This window comes from Diceros bicornis, chromosome 20, assembly GCF_020826845.1.
Source record: "Diceros bicornis minor isolate mBicDic1 chromosome 20, mDicBic1.mat.cur, whole genome shotgun sequence".
Classification (NCBI taxonomy): Eukaryota; Metazoa; Chordata; class Mammalia; order Perissodactyla; family Rhinocerotidae; genus Diceros; species Diceros bicornis.
The window spans coordinates 33,829,010-33,847,693 of record NC_080759.1 but is presented as its reverse complement, the minus strand read 5'-3'; the positions used below and the strand labels follow the sequence as shown (position 1 = coordinate 33,847,693).

Genomic DNA, 18,684 nt, shown 5'->3' with positions numbered 1-18,684 from the left:
TTGGGAAAGCGGGAAGGTGATTTCATCGTTGCTGCCTATTAGTATGTATCACATGCAAAGTACATGTACACGTCACATAAAATCATCCAGAAGATTTGGTTATTCTTGCCCTTTAGAAGAAGAATCGGGTTGGGGACCAGTTGGCAGGAAAAAGAGGGTGGCTCAACATCAGATAGACCTGGGCTTGGATCCTTGTTCTGCCTTTTACCAGGTATGCAGACTGGGAAAACTTCTACAAGCCTCAGTTTCCTTATCTGTAAAGCTTTAAATGATAATTCATATCCTGTAGTGTTGCTATGAGAATTAATTGACATAATGTAAGAAAGTGCTTAGTACGTCTTGAAGGCTCAATGAATAGTAGGTATCAATATTGTCAACGTTGCATCCAAGAATGCCCTGCCAGAATTTACTGATCGATCTTTGGAATGGCTACTTTGAGGATATCCGATTTCTTTTTAAGGTCCTGATATTTCTTTCCCACATTTCTACATCATCCAACTTTTTGCAACTAAGGGGTCAAGATTGCAAAGAGAGAGAGAGAGACAAAGAGAGAGACAGACAGAGAAAGAATAAGTTGAATTGGCTAAATCTGTGCCACACTGTGAACAATGACAGTGGAGACCTTTCTCTTTATAGAGACAGCTTCTTGTGTTTCTGGAGATGGATACAGCCACGAGACCTCTCCAGTTTCCATGCCAAGACGTTTGTAGCTACAGGCACAGATTTAGCTGTTTTGTATTCAAGAGTATGGGTCAAAAGAGAACTAAGAGAAAGGGTTGAGAATCCATGCTAGTCTGGACACATTTTACTTGCTGGCAACACAGAATACTCTGCTGGATGAAGGTGAAGTGGCAGACCTGACTCTGTATTATGAACCCACTACTCATATTTGAGAATAATTAGACCAGAACTGATTTTACTCATCCTTTTGCTGATGTAAGCCCCATAGGAGAGAAAGTAAGCTGCTCTACAAAAGCATTAGACTATTTAGCACTTACTTATAACCTCACATTAACATTAATAATAGCAGTTTATCACTGGCTATCAACCAGGCATTTCCATTTTTCATTTTCTGTTTTCCTAACAACTGGGTATTTTTTCCCATTTTACAGCAGGAAAAGTGAGGCTCAGAGAAGTTCAGTGACTTGCCAAAGTGTGGGAGCCAAGATTTGAAGCCCAGTCTATTAGACTCCAAACTCTGTGTGTCCTCTGCTACACTTTGCTGGCACTGCCAATGGAAGACCAAGTCCCACAGGACACGAGTCCCTAGTACCTTAAAGGAAAAGTACAGAAGTCCAAAAGAACACCATTACTATTCCTACTACACATTGGGGAGCAAATAGTACTTCATTTCAAAACAAAACCTTGGCTCCACAGTCTGACATCCAGCTAGGCGACCTGAAGAGCTCTCTTTGAGACAGACAGTGACCCTCTGCAGGTGGCTCTCCAGTGCTGCTTGTAGGACTGAGAACACCAGGGGTGAGGACCATAACCTTAGCAAAGTCATTAAATGAGTTTGTGAGGAGGGTTCCCCAGGAGGCAGAGATTGCTGAAGCCCTTGGGAAACAGAGTCCTGGGAGCTCACTCCTGAGAGTAGGGCTTTCTCCTACAGCAGCATAGCTGACTCCAGACCCCAGGGAAGACTGGAGATTACTCCTAAAGCTAGCCCAGCTACCAGCAGAGGTTTGGCTGGATGGTCTTGATGCAGGTCCTCAAAAGGAAGGACATTCATCTGGGGTTCAAGCAGAGTCTTCAAGGGTGTCCACGAACACTTAGGGATTCTTACAAAATCTTGTACCTTCCATAATAATATATTTTCCCCTTGCGAGAGGACTCATAGCTAATTCTCAAAAGAACCCAGGATCCCCAATTTCTAAGAACCACTAAAATTAAAATTTTCATCTGCTTCTTCCTTACACTATTCAGCACTTTTACCCCATTGTATACAAATACACACAGACACATATATGCACGCCTAAAATGTTTAATGAGATATATATGCAATAATTAATTTCCCTAATGTTGCAAAGAAAACTAAGGCTCAGAGAGGATAGGTGTCTTGCCCAAGTTTTCACAGCCAGAGACAGGGCTAGGGTTAGCAGCACTCCACTGACGAAGAGACATGAGATTCAGGTGGGAAATCTTTGTGAGCCAACTTGATGAATGAAGACAAACGAATCCCTCCAGGTTAATAATAACATTTTGCAACCATTTTGAAGTCCAATCATAGAAAATCCTAAGGTGCTTGTTATTAGGGCAACCTGGGAAGCTTCCCCAGGATACAGGTAGAGGTCACTAAAAGGATGTTCCTACTCAGAGAGCTAGAACTGCAGCCCCTGCTTTTCCCTTCCAGCGCTCTGACTCCCCAGTTACCTGAGTTTGCCTGACTTTCCTCCTCTCCCCTCCGCTCCTCTCTCCTCTTCTGCTCTCCTTCCAGCTTCCTCTCTGGCCTGGATTGCTCTGCTGAGGTCAATTGGCCTCCCTCCTGCTCCGGGTTACGGGAGCCTCCAGGAGGCTGCTTACCTGCCGCTATCCCCATTGCCTTTCGGGGGGAGCCACGCCTTTCGGGTCAGCACAGGTAGCACTAAACTTTCCCCACCGGATACCCGGGAGGCTGCTGCTGCTGCTGCTGCTGCTGCTGGGAGAATCTTCACGTCCGTTCTCATCACATCACCTGTCTGAGCCTCTTTTACCTCCCCGCTATTTTTCTTTTCAATTTGACGTAAATCATTTACATTCGGAGAATCCCACAATCACACTGAAACTCATTCTCAAGGATGCATCTGAAGATGCCTTTTAAAAAGACCATTGTGTGCAGTAGTAAAAGCTAGGATGGGGGGAGTATTTTTAGCTCCTCCGAGAAGCGACATCAACGCTGACTGCGGTCAGAGCCCCGCTTTCCCACAGGTTGCCGCGGCTGGGCAGCCCCTCTGCCGGCTCCGGCCGGTTTCTGGGGTTTTCTTGAGCTGCCCGCGCCCGCGGCTGCCCTCGCTCCCCGCCCCGCACGCGGCATCGAACCCGCAGCCCCGGCGCCCGCGCGCCGCCCGCGCCGCCCCCGGCTTAGCCCGCCGTGGCTACTCACTTTTGCCGGCGAGCAAAGTCTGCCATATCAGTCAGCGAGCGCTTCCTGCAAAAGGACGACGAGGTCCATTGTGTGTAAAGCTGTTTCATGAACAGTCGACAAAATCCAGAAGCAAGGAGAGGAGCGAGTAAGACAGAGGGGGAAGGAGGGGGAAGCCCAGCCCGGAAAATGGGTGTCTCGGGATTTCAGCCTCGGGTCCACGTCCCCAGCCCTTTGGCTGTAGGAGAAGCAGCTCAACTCAGTGCACTTGTTCACTCTTTCTTCATTAGAGGAGGAGTCAGTGTTGCAACAGTTCTGTTCCTTGCTGGAGGCAAAACAGTGATTTTCTTCAGCATGCAAAATGTCCAGAGCCTGCCAGTTTTACAAGGTGAGGGAGGTAGTCGGGGGAGCCAGAAAGCAGCAAAGATGTGGAGAAGAAATAACTGATTCTCCCCAGGTTGGTTTTTCAGGGTCACACATCTTACACTGAGACGGTACCAGAAAATAAACGGACGAAATAGTAATAAAAATGTCTTAACAAATTAAATGACCTCAAAGATGGTATTGCTCCTGGCAGCCAAGATGTGGAGTGTCTCCGTGTCAAATTTCTTTCCTTATTTCTGAAGAACGTTGAACAGCGGCGTGACAACGTTTGAAGGGGGCTCCGGAGATTTAAATCTCACCTTCCCCGAGAAGAAGGAGGGGTCAGAGGGAAAGGGGCAAAAGAAAATAAACAGTCTGTGACCCAAGCAGGTTTTGCTTTCTTTTTTGATACCCCAAAGCCCAAACTTCCAGGGTGCTGTGTTTATTCTCTGCGACATGAGTATAACACAGAAACATTGGATGTGCCTAAATAATCCACACTTTTGTTGTTTTCCACAAATACAGAATTTACCTTTTCTAATAGAGCTGTGTGTGGTTCGGGTTTTTTTTTCCCCCCGGTAATAACAAAACCATGCACGACCTCCACTTTTTTTCTTGCAAAAAAGGTACTGAAAGGAATAGTAGTAGCTGCCTGAATCAAATAGTGCTCTCTCAATTAGTAAGTTGCTAGCCTCAGTTTGATGCCACGAATTAATATTGTGTATGACTGTTTCATTACCCAGAGGGGCACCAAGGGGATATTTTACACAAAGGCTGTTGAGTTTCAAGAAAAAAAGTTGCTGGAATGCTGGGCTTCCCCCCTTTGATTGATTGCCACTCTGGAATAACTGGCAAATGATATTCATTGGCAGCCAGTGGCCAGGCCTCAGGACGACATTGGAAATCCCAGGATGCTTTCGTGATCCTTTTGGATTCAAAGTCCACAGGTACCCGCATCGGCATAATCACCTGTTGCTTCCTGATCAATAACATGGCCCTGCACAATTAACCCGGAGACTCCATCATGTTCTCTTAGCTCAGGGGAGAGCTGTCTTTCATGCACAGCCTTCACATGCCTCCTGTGATCATCCGGGTATGTTAACATTTGCTCGTGGGTCGCCACAAAGGTATGCAACCCCCATTTATTTTCAAAACCTCTGGGTGACCCAGGGATCTTCAATGACAGAATATTTCTATATGACCTTTGCAAAGCAAAGGATCTCTGAGTTTTTTGGAGATGTTCTAATCAGGCAATTTTAATAGCTGGTGAAAAGACATCACTCTGGATAACTGTAGACTGACAGCTCTTGGAAGGTAGGAACCTTGCTTATCCTCCTTGTTCCTAGTCAGCTCAGCTCATCTGTGTTCATGGCTTCCAGCAGGTGACAGATTGGTTGTTGAGTGAGTAATGCACATTTCACTGGCAGAGAAGGGCAAGGCTGGCTTTCTGCTCTGTTGTGCAGCAAGCAGGCACTGTCTCTAAGCCACCAGCATTCGTCCCAGCTTTACAGAGATGATGAAGAAAGTCCGCTGTGAGCCTCAACGTCTCTCCTCTTTGCCCCCAAATTTTGTCGCTGCTTCCTTCTCTATACACTAACACACTCCAGCCCCTTTATGACTGTTCCCTTCTTGCTCTACTCTGTCTCAGTGGATGTTCCTCCTTTCCTCCAAGCTACTCATCCAGCTGAGTCCTGGCCCCCGTCCTTGCCCACTGCCTCCAAGACCACGCTCCATGGCCCAATGCAGAGGAAAGAGCCAGCCGTTGGCATGGTTTGGGTCCTTGCTCTTCGTTTGGTTTCCGTAAGCTTCACTTGCTTCACTGTAAATTGGATGCAGTAATACATGCCTCAAAAATAATAATAATGGTGATTATTAATCACCAGTAAAAGGAATAATAATGGTGATAGCATATATAAAATACCTGACAAATAACAGAAAGTCTAGCAACATTAAGTTCCTTTTTTCTCTTCCCCCACCTTCCTCCTATGTTTCATCTTTTCTGCCCCGTGGGCTTCTTTATCCCAGCCTACAACATCCTCACATCTTCCCTGACCCTGCTAACTCTTTTGGTGGCCTTACAACTTAATTCACTCCTCTCTTCATCATTCAAACTTGGTAAAGAATGATCCACACTCCTCATCTTCCCTGACTTACTATGCTCTCAATGCCTTCACTCAGTGATTCTCAACCTTGGCTACACACCGCGATCATCTGAAGCGTGTTTGAAATGGGCTGTGTCTGGGTGTCACTTGAGAGCTTCTAATTCAGGAGGTTCAGGGTGGGGCCCTGATTTCTCTGTTTCCACCAAGATGAGCAAGGAGAATGGAAAGCGGCTGCCTTAATCTCCGTTGCACCCCGTCTTCCACCACCACTACTCATCGTCTGCTCTCTTGGTTGCATCCACCCCAGCCTCTCTGCAGTGTTCTGCGCCCCTTCACGCCCCCCTCTTGGAGCTCCCATTCCTGGGCTTTCAGCCCTGCCCTCCCCCAGTTTCCCTCTATCTGTCTGTGACATTCCTATGTTGGCTTTACCACAGTCCCTCTTCTTTCTCCTCCCTGAATGGGAAGAGTTTTATCTTTGGTCCTTCATCTTTCTTCTTTGAGAACTACATTCCAAATAACCCACAATCCCAGCAGTGTTAGAAAATCTATATCTATATCTATAAAGTAAAATACAATCCTCCCAAATCACACAGCCTCCTTCTTTCATCTAATCTCATCTCTAGAGGTGACCACCATTGACGTATTGGTGCATATTTATCCTTTTCCTACATTTATATAGTCATGTCTCTATATGCACATGCATTTTTTTTTTTTTGAGGAAGATTGGCCCCGAGCTAACATCTGTTGCCGATCTTCTTCCTTTTTACCATTTTTTTTCCCCAAAGCCCCAATAGATAGTTGTATGGCATAGTTGTACATCCTTCTAGTTGCTCTATGTGGGAAGCCACCTCAGCATGGCTTGATGAGTGGTAAGTAGGTCTGCTCCCAGGATTCGAAGCGGGGAACCCCGGGCCACTGAAGTGGAGTGCACGAACTTAACCACAACGCCACCGGGCCGGCCCCGGTGCATATGTGTTTTTAAACTTAAAATGGAATAGTTTTTGTGACTTATCTTTTTTAAGCTTAATGCAGTTATGTATTCTAGGTTCCTAGCTATAGACTTAACCTACTCTTTTTAATGGCTGCCTAGTTTGTAATTATTCTACCATTCTTCCATTGTTAGATCTTAGGTAATTTCAATTTTTTATTGTAAAAGTGTTAAAATGATTATCTTTGCGTGTACCTTAGGATAGATACTTAGAAATGGCATTGTTGGGTCAAAGGGAATGAGAGCTAAAATTTTGATAGATCACTGCCAAATTGCTCTCCAAAAATGTTATAGAAGAAAGTCCTAGAAGTGAGATTACTGAGTTGTAGAGTAGGAATGTTTTAAACTTTCATATATATTTCCAAATTCTTCCCAAAATATTTATCAATATACACTCCTACCAATACACACTTCTAACAGAGATGTTTTCTCACATCCTTGCCAGCACTGGATTTTATCAATCTAATTTTTGCCAGTCTGATAAACAAAATATGATGTCTTATTGTTGTTCTAATTCAGTCTCCCGATTTCTTGTGAGACTGAGTTCACATGTTTATTATTTTTGAATTTTTTCTGTTATGCTGTGGCTGTTTAATTCTACGCCTATTTTTCTTCTGGTATGTCTCTCTTTTTCAAAATTAATTTTTGACATCTCCTTTACTATTATACATATTAACACTTTGTTAAATGTATTTTGAACATTTCTCAGTGTCTGTCCTATTTCTCTTGATTTTGTTTATAGACTACTTTACTACACAAAAGTTTTGGGTTTTTACCTAGTCAAATCTGTCAATTGTAGTCTATTAAGGCTCTGAGTTTTCTGTATTGCTTCTTTGCTTCTAATGTCATTAAATTAAAAAAAAATAGATCTTTAATCATCCTAGGAATTGTTTTTAAATATTATATGAGGTAGAGAATTAAATTTATTTTCTTCTGAATGCATAGTCAATTATACCATTACCCTTGATTGAAAAATCCGTGATTTCTCCACTGATTTCTAGTGTCAGATATCATTCATTACATTTCCGTATATATTTGTGTCTTTTCTGGACATTATTCTGTTTTGTTTGGCATGCCTACTTGCATGCCAATAATGCACAATTTTGAAAACTGTATTGTAAAAATAGTATATTATAATACCTGTTACTGCAAGTAATTTATCACGTTCTTTCCTTTTAAAGTTTTCTCCATAATGTGATACATTTATTTTTCCATAAAACTTTAGAATCAATTTGTCCAAATTGAAAATGATTTCTTTGGCATTACATTACATTTATATATTAATTTGGGAAAAATTGATATCATTAAGGCATTAATTCTTCCCACTCAGGAAGTATATCTGTTTATTAGGTCTTTTAAAACCCTCCTTAAAATTATTTGTTTAATCTTATAATGTCATTATAGTCTTATTGCACAATAATTTATTTAATCATACCATATCATGAACATTTAGGTTGCTTCCAAAGTTTTACTCTTATAAATAATACTACAATGAACATATTTGTGGAAAGAGATTTTGCCTTTGGAAGGTTTATTTCCTTAGCATAAAATCCCAGTGAGACATAATTAGATAAAAGGGCATGCACATTTTTATGGCACTTGAGATATAAAAGCTTATCTTTTCTGATGGCTTCAACTATTAATGTTTCCTCTGTCACACTCTACATCCAGTCAGGCACAACGTCCTGTAAATATGTTTTTTCCCTTTCCACTGCTAGTGCCTCAGTTTACGGCTTCATCATTTGTTACTTCTTCCCCTTCAACAGCCCCCTGGATGGCCCCACTTTCACCAGCGATGCCCAGGTGGAACTCAAAGGCTTCCATGGTGAATCTGATTATATCACTCTCTGAATTAAAATTCTTTAATGGTGCCTACTTCCCACAGAATAAAGTTAGAACACTTTTGCTCCTGCTGATTTTATTGGGTTTTAGGGTAGTCATTAAATATATGTTTACAGCGTGTTTGGATCCCATCTTCCCTTCTTGGAATGCTATTTCCCCCACTCCTCGCCTGCTTGAAACTCTATCCATTCTTGATCTTCATATTCAATGTCACTTTTTCTTCTAAAAGCCTTCCCTGATCACTCCAATTCTGAAGGCGTTCTGCTTGCTTCTGTCAAATGGGTTTATAATACACCTCTGTTTCTACCTCTGAGGATCATTGTGAGGCTGATATGACATGTGTGAGTGCATTTGGTAAATTAGAAACCATGTGTAAATATAAGATGCTACTACTATTAGACAATGTTTCCTTCCCTCCAAAGAAACCCACACTAGTGGATAAACAGCTAGGATAAGTACAACCAGCCTTTATGAACATGGGAATGGGAATAATTGGACATGCAGTAGGAAGATGCTAAAAGAGCTGGCCTGTTCACTGATAAGGATCGATGTCTCCTAAATAAAATGCAATGGCTGTTAGTCTCTGCAGTAGCTACATGGGTTGCTTCAGACTCTTGTGGTGAGAGTCTTGCTACTCCAAGTGTGGTCCTTGGACCAGCTGCATTAGCATCAGTTGGTTAGTTTATTAGCTAACCAGCTTATTAGAGATGCAAATCTCAGACCCCACCTCCATCTTCTGAATCTGACTTTGTATTTTTAACAAGATCCACTGCTCCAGTGCTACAGTTTATAAAACCCGAGTGACAGTAAAATGATTGTTCTTGAAGTGCCCAGTTTGCAGCAGGGGGGAAATTAACTCTGACTTATGTGCTTTCTCTACCTCTATCTTGTGTGTGTATGAGTGTGTGTGTGTGTGTGTGTGTGTGTGTGGCAGGGGGTGGGGGTGGGATATAAACACAGGCTGATGTTACAAATTCCACTTGCCAGATTGTAAAACTGAGAAATCATATGATTGGAAACATGCTGTAGGGTAAATTTCCAATCAGGTTTCTGAGACGTGGTGAATATTCATTTTATTTTATTTTAAATTGTAGTTAGAACACTTAACATGAGATCTGCCCCCTCTTAACAAATTTTTAAGTGTACAATACAGTATTGTTAACTATAGGCACAATGTCATGTAACAGATCTCTGGAACTTACCCATCTTGCATAACTTAAACTTTATACCTGTTGAACAGCGATTCCTCGTTTCTTCCTCCCCTAAGCCCTTGGCAACTACCATTCTACTCTCTGCTTCTATGAATTTGACTATTTTAGGTACTTCATATAAGTGGGATCATGTAGTATTTGTCTTTCTGAGGCTGGTTTGTGTCACTTATCATCATGTCCTCCAGGTTCATCCAAGTTGTCTCATACAGCAGGGTTTCCTTTTTGTAAGGCTGAATAATGTTCCATTGTGTGTATATACCACATTTTCTTTATCCGTTCATCGACCTTTGGATACTTAGGTTGTTTCTATATCTTGGCTATTGTGACTAACGCTACAATGAACATGGGAGTGCAGATATCTCTTTGAGATCTTGATATCAATTTTTTGGATATATACCCAGAAGTGGGATAGCTGGATTGTATATTAGTTCTATATTAACTTTGGGCTAAGTTTTTTCTTCTTTTTCTAGTTCTTTGAGGTTTAAGGTTAGGTTCTTTTTTTTTTTTTAAGATCTTTCTTCTTTTTTAATGTAGGTATTTATCACTGTAAACTTCCATCCTAGTACATTTGCTGCATTCCATAAGTTTTGTATGTTGTATTTTCATTTTCATTTGTCTCAAGTAATTTTCTGATTTCCCTTTTGATGTCTTCTTTGACCCAATGGTTTTTCTGGAGTGTGTTGTTTAATTTCCACATATTTGTGACTTTTCCAGTTTTCTGTCTGTTATTGATTTCTAGTTTCCTTCCATTGTGTTTTGGAAAAGATACTTGGTATGATTTCAATCTTCTTGAAATTGTTAAGACTAGTTTTGTAACCTAAGATGTGCTCTTTCCTGGAGAATGTTCCATGTGTACTTGAGAAGAATGTGTATTTTACTGCTGTTGAGTGGAATGTTCTGTACATGTGTGTTAGGTCCATTTGGTCTATAGTGTTGTCCAGTCCTCTCTTTCCTCATTGGTCTTCTGTCTGGATGTTCTATCCATTATTAAAGGGGGTTATTGATGCCTTTTACTATTATTGTGTTACTGTCTATTTCTCCCTTCCGATCTGTCAATGTTTGCTTTATATGTCTAGGTACTCTGTTGTTGGGTGCATATATATTTAAAATTGTTGTATTTTCTTGATGAATTGATTCTTTTATCATTATATAATGTCCTCCTTTGTCTCTAGTAACAGTTTTTGACTTAAAGTCTATTTTGTCTGATATACATATAGCCATTCTGCTTTCTTTTTTTTCTTTCCTTTTTACCATTCGTATGGAATATCTTTTTCATCTCTTCACTTTTAGCCTATGTTTGTCCTTAAATCTAAAGTGAGTCTATTGTAGACAGCCTATAATTGGTTCTTGTTTTTTTATCCATTCAGTCACTCTTTTGATTGGGGAGTTTAATCCACTTATGTTTAAAGTAATTATTGGTAGGAAAAGATTTACTATTGACATTTTGTTAATTGTTTTCTGTCTGTTTTGTAGTTCTTTTGCTCCTCTTTTCCTCTCTTGCTTTCTTCCTTTTGTATTTTGTTGATTTTTTGTAGTAATAAGCTTTGATTTCTTTCTCTTTGTTTCTCTTCTATAGGCATTTTCTTTGTGGTTACCATGAGGCTTATATAAAATATCTTGTAGTTATCAGTCTATTTTAAGCTGATAACAACTTTACCTCTATCGTGTATAAAAACTCTTCACTTTGACTTCTTCCCCCACACACTTTATGCTATGACAATTTACATTTTTTATATACATTTTGTATCCATTATCAAATATTTGTAGTTATTGTTTTTCTTAATACTTTTGTATCTAAACTTTTACATTAAAATCAAAAGTGATTTGCACACCACCATTACAGTATAACAGTGTTCTGTATTTGTCTATATATTTACTTTTACCAGTGAATTTTATACTTTCGTGTACTTTCTTATTGCTGTGTAGTGTTCTTTCATTTCAACTTGAAGAACTCACTTTAACATCATGCAACTTGCTAAACTTTCAATTTAATTTAATTTATTGAGATGAGCATAAAATCAACTATTTTAAAGTGTATAATACAACAACAATTGGTACATTCACAATGTTGTGCAACCATCACCTCTATCTAGTTCTGAAACATTTTCATCACCCCCAAAGGAGACCCCTTATACGCCCATTAAGCAGTCACTTCCCATCCCTCTCCTTCTAGCCCCTGGCAACCACCAGTCTGCTTTCTGTTCTATGGATTTACTTATTCTGATTATTTCATATCAAGGGAATCATACAATATGTGACTTTTTGTGTCTGGCTTCTTTCACATAGCGTACTGATTTTTAGGTTTATCCATGTGTAGCATGTATCATTACTTCATTCCTTTTTGTGGCTAAATAATATTCTATTGTATGGATATATCACATTTTGTTTATCCATTCATCCACTGATGGACATTTGGATTGTTTTCAACCTTTGGCTATTGTGAATAAATTGCCTAACTTTTTGCCCCCACTTTCCTCATCTGCAAAGTGAGGATAATAATCTATTGCTCTCAGGGTCATTGTGAGGAGCGGAGCTAATGCAGATCGTGTGTCTGGCTCAATAAATAGAAGCTATTGGAGTCATCTTTTTGTGTGTGAGACCAGAGAGAAAGAGTATTGAAATAGGCCTTCTATTGGTTTGAAGATAAAATGAATGTTTCTATTTTTTAAACAATTAAAGACTTATCAGTTCCTCTCACCTTGTCCCTTGTCCTTTCACCTGGTCCCCATATTTGGGCTACAAATCTCATTTTTCAGGTCTCCTTACTATTGAAATCATTCATCATTTTGTTGTTATGTTTACCCATATGCTTTCTTTATTCCTCCTAGTTTTATTATTTACTTTTTCATTCATTCATCCGTCAACAAACACCAGGCTCAGTTTTAGGTGCTGGATTACAGCAGGAAAAAAATTAGACTCCGTTTGAGATCTCATCCATGGTGTTATATTCTGGGCTTGGAAGGAGGAGAGACTAAAGAAAACAAATGAATCATATGTCAGGTGGTAATATATGCTAAGAAGTAAAATAAGGCAGAGAAAAGGGATAGAGGGGAGTTGAATTAAGATAGAGGGTCAGGATGGGCCTCCTTGATAATATAACTTGAGCAGAATCTTGAATGAGGACTATGAAACGCCTTTCTGGAATAAAGCTCCTCCTGGGAGGGAAGAGAGAAGCCATTGGACTATTGAGCAGAGTGACATGAGCTGACTTTCATTTCAAATGAATCACCCTGCCTGTTGCCGTGGAATAATACTATTGACAATTGTCATCTCTGTTTCCCTCCTTGGTTCCTTTCTGTGAGATTTTTCCTCATGAGCTCTTCCTGAAGGTTCACTTTCTTGATGAAATCTTTCAGATTGAGCTTTGTAAGCTGAGGCCATCCCTTTCTCCTTACTCTACCTCTCAACTCCTTGGGGAAGAAGGAAAACACTACACAAAGGAAGCTTTCACCACTGAATTTTCACCATCTCAACAGCCTCAGGTGACAAGGACTTGTGGCTGGAGGCCATTGCTTCCTTCCTGGTTCAAAGTGAGGACTTCCCTGAGCTTTGTCTTCGCTGGTGCCTCAGGTGTGGGAATTAGGAAGAGTTTTAGAGTCTTTTCTAGAGCAAGGCTGCCTGTCTGTCCTTGCCAATGTTCATTTTCCTGACTAAATTTAGAAATAGGGAATATTATTTTTGGTAACAAAAGTAAAAGCTCAATAGATATCCAGTTACCCTGGGGATTTGTATTTGGGAATTCTATACCCTAGTTGTCCCTTCCCAAGGTCCCCCTACTTTCACCCAAAGGCATTCCATTCAAAGTCAGGATAATGTGACCTGGTGGAAAGAGCATTGGACTGGGAGCCAGAAGGTCTGGGTCTTAGTCTGGACTCATACTATCTAGTCATGGTTTTGTTAGTGGAAAAGTGGTAGAGCAGAGAGATAGTGAATAATATGAGCTCTGGAGTCAGACTAGCGAGTTTGAGTGTCTAGCTCTGCTAGTTACTGGTTATATGTCTTGGGCAAATTATTTAGCTTCTATGTTTCATATTGTCCTCATCTATAAAATGGGAATAATAATTGTACCTACCACAAAGGAGTACTTGAGGGTTAGATGAGATAATTGAAGTAAAAGCACTTAGCCTCAGGTGTGCAGTAACCTTTACGGTTAGTATTATTGTTGACTATTGTTGAGAAGTCAATCATCTAAGTTATATCCAAGTGCTGGCAATTGCATCATATGTGGAATGTTCTATAGATCTGACGATGTTTGGCAGAGGAAAAAGGAGGTAAGTAGGTTGGTTTTCTTCAGTCATATAAAGGATTTTCCCGTGAAAGAGATGCTTCTTCTGAGTTGCTTAGAAAGTTCTTTGGAGTTTAATTCAAAATAATGGAGAACTTTCAATATAATTGACCATTTTGCAAAGCAGTGAGGGCTCCATAACAATCTAAAAGTTATTTCTCAACCCACTTCATGTTCTTACTGTTCTTTTGACACCCACCTAAAGATATGGCTGAGTGTTTTCTAACAGGCATGCTGGTGTCCGTGGTGGTCAAGGCTGCTAGGGCCATTTTTTATACAAGGAAACTGATACCAAAAGACAATTACATTGGAGCAGAAACAACGTTAAAAGGTTCAGGTCAGTTGAGAATTGGGAACGTGAAAGCTCCCAGGGCACCCCTAAAGCCTGACAATAAGATATAATTAACAATAGGAAAGTGTGCAAGTCAATATAGAAAGTTTAATTTACAAAAACCAAAGATGAGTGCTGGTGGAGATCCTGAAATGTTCACCCATAGCACCTGCCACCTCTGTCAGCTTCTCTGCCTGCTATTACCACATTTCCTAACTTTAAATAACATGGTATACTTTTGAATCAGGTTTCCAGATGTTACAACCCTCAATCACTAACATATGGTCGTAAAATAAAATGGTGGAGTTGCAAGTGTCTACTTAGATACGTCTAGTATATCTCTGATCTCCTCTTCCACTTATCGCCTGTCTTTCCCTGCATATATCACGGGTCATCTTAGTCAGCTTGGGCTGCCATAACAGAATACCATAGACTGGGTGGTTTAAACGACAAACATTTATTTCTCCTGGTTCTGGAGGCTGGAAGTCCAAGATCAGGGTGCCAGCATGGTCGGGTTCTGGTGAGAGGTCTCCTCTTGGTTCACAGGTGGCTGCCTTCTTGCTGTGTCTACACATGGGAGAGAGTGCTCTGGTTCCCTTTTTCTCCTTATAAGGGCACTAATCTCATCATGGGGGATCCACTGTCATGATCTCATTTAAACCTAATTATCTCCATACCATCGCGTTGGGGATTAGGGTTTCAACATACGAATTTGGGGGACACAAACATTCAGTCCATGGCACTGCTCTACTTTTGCTTCTGGGCCTTTACACTTGCTGTTCCCTTTGCCTAGAACATCCCCCTTCTCCCATATCCACATGTCTTTCTCCCCTACCTCTTTCAGGCCTTTCCTCAAATATCTCTTGTTTCTTATCAGTGAGGCCTTCCCTGATCTCCTCATTTAAAATTGCCTCCCTCTCTATCCTCTTTTCCTGTTTATTTTTTTACCATAGCATTTATCACCTTCTTTCATGGTTTGATTTACCCCAGAAATAGACTGTGCCAAGAATTCCAGTGTAAGTGGTTTCTTGGGGAGATGTTTCATAGTTATCCCACCCCAGTGGAGAGGAAGCTGGGGTATTTTTATACCAACTTTCATTAGTCATTTGTTGTGAGTTGCTTGGGGGTGGAGTTTAATTTCCTGCTTCTACTCAAGGTGGGCAGATAAGCCTTCTGTAACTTTGGAAAGAGTCCCAAAGCAAAGAGATGCAGATCTTGGCCCCTGAAATAGAAGGGAGCACACTAAAATGATGATATGACATGATATCCAGAGATACAGGTGGAACACTAGTAATATTTGCTACACCATCTGACATACCATAGTTTTATTGAGATACATCATATATATTACATATCATATATATATATATATATATATTTTCCCCCTTCCACAATATAAGCTCTGTGAGGGCGAGTATTTTTAACTGTTTAGTTGTCTGCTGAGGTTAGAACAGTACCTGGCAACCTGGTACATGTTGGTGTTTAATAAATATTTGTCGAATAAATAAATGATATAGATCAGAGATTTTAAGTTGTGGGCTGTGACCCATTTAGCAGGTCATGAAATTAATTTAGTGGGTCACGACCAGCAATAAAGAGAGAGAGAAAAGACGAAGTACATGGCAGGTAGTAAGGGCAAATACTGCATATAAAACATTTCACTTGAGTTATTTAATACACATCTTATAATTATTAAATTAAAATATAGAAATTAAATTTATCTTGGGTCCCATAGTAAAATGTACTTTTCACTCTGGGTTGTGATATTTGAGAATCCCTGATCAATTTTCTCATGTTAGAGACTAGGAGATGGAGGGCGGGAGAAGTGAAGGCTTTTCCAAGGTCACAAAACTAAGCCCAGGCAAAGCGGGCCCATGACAGCATAACGCCTCTGTAAGTCTAGCAACTGCTAGACATTCGCGATTTAGTTTATGGGAGGGAAGCCTCCAGCTAGGTCTCCCTCTGAACCAAAGGAAATCTGATCCTTTGTAAATATCTGAAAAGCCAAGTTGCGAGCTGGGAGGATCTGGAGTTCTGTGGGTGGCTGAGAGACTGGTTGGGCCACCAAATGGCTTCAGTAATAGCTTCTACGTGCCAGGTTACCTGCTGTCGGTGCATCAAGATTGGCTTGCTCTGCCATCTGCATCTCCGCGTGAAACACACTCTCCCTGGGTTTGCCTGGCCTGCCAGCTACTTGCAACACCGTCGTTAACAAATGTTGACTCTAGGTGGTCCTGTGAAAAGAGATTCTCTTAAGCATCATCTTTATTATCATTTAATTCCGTTACTATTATTATTATTTTATAGCTGGGAAGCAAGAACTTTCTCAGAGCCTGCCTCTCTTCTTCTCTTGGACTTCCTACATGGAAAGAAATAAGTGTAGGGCATTCTCCTGGCTTCAGAGCTTCAGGATTATGCTTCTAAGAGAACAATGCTTCCGATTATTGTCCTCTAGAAGGTGCTATGCAGATTTCCTCCATAACCTGAAGTTCCTTGCTAGAGCCAGAGAGAGAGTTGCTAGAAATGATAACAAATGGCTGTGCAGTCACACCAGGGCTCTGCCTTTCTTTAACCTTGTGTCACAAAGAAATATTTGGAAGTTTTGTGAGATACAATCCCAGCTGGGACCACAGGCACAGTAGACCTCCGTTAAGTTGCATCTCAAGGTGGGGTGTGGCTATAGGTAGGGCCCAGTTTAAGAAAAACAAAAAAATCCTAAAAATCCCCACCAGTTTGCAGAGACCAGGGGGGTCAGGATGGGCCACTGGGGAAGCGAAAATACTGTTTTCTTCCAGATATTATAAAAATATTAATCTTCAATGTTCTTGGGTAGGGAGAGGGGAGAGAGAGAGAGAGAGAGAGAAAGAGGGAGGGGGAGATAGAGATCGTGATAGCGAGAAATAGAATGAGAGAGAGAGAAGAAAAGGAAAGGAAGAGAGGAGAGAAGAGAAGAGAGGAGAGGAGAGGAGAGGAGAGGAGAGGAGAGGAGAGAAGAGAAGAGAAGAGAAGAGAAGAGAAGAGAAGAGAAGAGAAGAGAAGAGAAGAGAAGAGAAGAGAAGAGAAGAGAAGAAGAGAGAAAAGGAGGGCAGGAGAGGGGAGGAGAGGAGAGGAGAAAAAGAAAAAGAACACATGCATTTCTTTGTCTTCCTTAGCCGCTGGCCTGCTGCCCGTGCTCCTGTTCAGCTGTCCTCTTTCAGGCTGGGAGCACAGATCCACTTTGCCACACACATGAGCTCTCAGGCCTGCTTCTTTTTTTATAGCCCTCCATCCAAATGGAGTCCGGTTTCTCCTGTCCTGAGGCATGTCCTTGGGGTGGGTGGTGGGGCGAGGGGAGCAGAGACAGGAAGAGGAGTAGAAGTGGTTTCAGAGGCCCTGAAATCTTGTCACTCACACTCTGAATAAATCATCAGCATCGCTGGCCACTCAGCTAGAAAGTGAGAGAAGAGACAAAAGCCAGGAAATTATCATTTTATCTACTGTTCTTTTCTCTTCTTCTTTTTAATTTTAAAGGGAAGGTAGATTCTCTCTGTCCATCTTGTGGTGCGTTGAACAAGCTGCTTCCTTGTGGAGTGAGAAAAGCCACCAGGCAGCTGAGAGGGGCTGAGCCACAGCTGGGACACTTGGCGGGAGGCTGGGTGCTTCACCGGTTCCTGCTAGAGAAATTATGGCCAGCGGCTTCTCCTGGCCCTTCTCTGGCCCTCTCCCGCATCTGTGGGGTTCCTTCATTGGCTGATATCATGAAACTAACTCTTACTCCATATGGGAGGAACAAGGTGAGCATAGGCTAATTTCTACTCAGGATTTACAACTAGAGAAATAGATGAGCTGGGCAGATGACAGAGTGGCTGCCCCCTTGCCCTCTTCACCCTGTCTCCTGCTGCCTGTTGACTAATGCAAGGGCAGAGCGGGTGATTCACAGAAATCCTATGTGCCAGGGCTCCTTGCATGGGCAGGAGGTGGCTGCCAAGGCAAACACATCATGCTCCGCTCAAACGGAAAGGCAAACAGCATCACTCATTGTTCTGTGACAAGGCAGAACTTAGCGCCGTCCTTGGAGATTCATGACACTCATCTTAAGCTGTACTTGGGGTAAAATGATTTGTTTTTCTGTAGTTGTGCCATCTGCCTTCTATCATACAGCATTTAAACTGGTGTAAGTTGGTCAGTGCTCTCAGGCCAAGTGGAAATTACTCCTTTGCTTGAGTCAGTTGGCTTATTCTCTTCTTGAATGAAAAAGGACACAGGACCTTGCTTGTCATGGGAGTTTACACTCTTACTGTGAGGTGGGACTGCTCTCAAAATTGTCCTGATGTTCCCTCTTCTCATAAACACCATTCTTAAAAAAGGAGACTCCAACCACCTCCATCATTTACACAAATCTCCCAGGAAATAATACTTTTCACAATGTTAAATCTCTAATACTGTTATTGCAATTGAAGCCAGTTGCGTAGTTCAGGTTTCAATGTCTGATACAATGTCACTTCATTTATATATAAAACAG

General features: G+C 41.3%; 1 protein-coding gene across 1 annotated transcript in view; it reads right to left on the bottom strand.

Moving 5' to 3' along the window:
* Positions 1–3,236, bottom strand: part of PRLR (prolactin receptor) — a 155,748-nt gene extending 152,512 nt beyond the window's left edge. Inside the window, exon 1 of the mRNA XM_058564253.1 lies at positions 3,083–3,236. The gene's annotated coding sequence lies outside the window, so the exon portion shown is untranslated. The remainder of the gene's footprint in view (positions 1–3,082) is intronic.
* Positions 3,237–18,684: the final 15,448 nt, after the last annotated feature.